The sequence below is a fragment of the Sinocyclocheilus rhinocerous genome, unplaced genomic scaffold, assembly GCF_001515625.1.
Source record: "Sinocyclocheilus rhinocerous isolate Xijiao unplaced genomic scaffold, SAMN03320098_v1.1 scaffold812, whole genome shotgun sequence".
Classification (NCBI taxonomy): domain Eukaryota; kingdom Metazoa; phylum Chordata; class Actinopteri; order Cypriniformes; family Cyprinidae; genus Sinocyclocheilus; species Sinocyclocheilus rhinocerous.
This window is the reverse complement of record NW_015639023.1, coordinates 402,451-403,767: the sequence shown is the minus strand read 5'-3', so window position 1 is coordinate 403,767 and position 1,317 is coordinate 402,451. Positions and strand designations below refer to the sequence as shown.

General features: G+C 34.4%; 1 long non-coding RNA gene across 1 annotated transcript in view; it reads right to left on the bottom strand.

Annotated features, from left to right (window-relative positions):
• Positions 1-989, bottom strand: part of LOC107750981 (uncharacterized) — a 1,965-nt gene extending 976 nt beyond the window's left edge. Inside the window, exon 1 of the long non-coding RNA XR_001641199.1 lies at positions 794-989. This is a non-coding gene — a long non-coding RNA (uncharacterized LOC107750981). The remainder of the gene's footprint in view (positions 1-793) is intronic.
• Between the last annotated feature and the right edge of the window lie 328 nt (positions 990-1,317).

Genomic DNA, 1,317 nt, shown 5'->3' with positions numbered 1-1,317 from the left:
TTTCAAAATATATACTGTATGTGTGTGTATTTATATATACATAACAAATATACACAGTATACACACACATAAACTATGTGAACAAAAACTTTTATTTTGGATGTGATTAATCGTGATTAATCGTTTGACAGCACTATATAAAATGAAAAATAATATAATATAGTATAATATAATATAATATAATTTAAATAGATTTTATTGTATTATTTTCAAAATATGTTACTGTATAAAATATTTGTTTTTGTACAGTGTCTGTTCTGAGATTATTCTCAAAACATTTTGACTTTACAATATATATATATATATATTCATAAAAGTAACATGACACTTAAATGCCATAACAGTACAAATATATGAAAACGCTACTGCAAAATTATAATTTACGTGATTCATTTCCACGCTTGCATTTCTGACCTCCTGCGAATGACGTTAAAATGATCTAATCACAATATATAAACCCAACTCAAAATCGCGCATTAGCTAAATTTCAGCAAAATTTTACCAGCAAAAAAAAAAAAAGTTTATTGTCACACAGGTTTTTTGCTCGTCAACACATCAAATTTTCATTATTTTTCCATTTCAATTTAAAAATCTGCTTGGGAAAATGTTTAGCCTATTTCTTTGTACTTGTTTGTGATATTCACTAGCAATTTCTGAATGAAAATGATTATTTTTCAGTGTATGTAAATGTATTTCTTCCATCACGATTGTTAGCGAGCGTTTTACAGGCCTGCAGCACTCTTTAAACGTTGTTTACCATGGTAAAGCACACTCACAGCTCACCTTTACTTACCCTCTCTTTGCACTCTCTTTTCTCTCACTGAAAAGAAAAAAGCCAACGTGTCCAGCATTTCTTGGCTTGACCTTCCAAACAGGCGCTATGTGAATGGAATCCTAAACTTGCCCGAACACCACGGAAACACTCAGGAGGGGGCGACGGGACAAATAGAGCGTTGTTTCACCAGACCCCCGTCCCAGAGACTGATTGCCCGCCGCTCTTTAGCAGGCCTGCCCAAATATTTGTCAACCAGACATTGAAAAAACTCTAAACAAGAGGTCAGAGGATTCTAGAGCTTCACTAAGCAGATTGGGGTCGTGTTGTTTTGGTGTGTTTGTAGTTGTGTAGGTATGCAGGAGTTTCGACTGAGGAATGCTGTTAAACACAAGACAGCTGCTAAATCACAACCTTCCTGCATTCCTACACCTGCACTTAAATGGGTAATATGTTTATTAAAGGGACAGCTCCCCCAAAAATGAAAATTCTGTCATCATTTACTCACCCTTACTCTGTTCCAAATCTGTATGAGTTTCATGCTG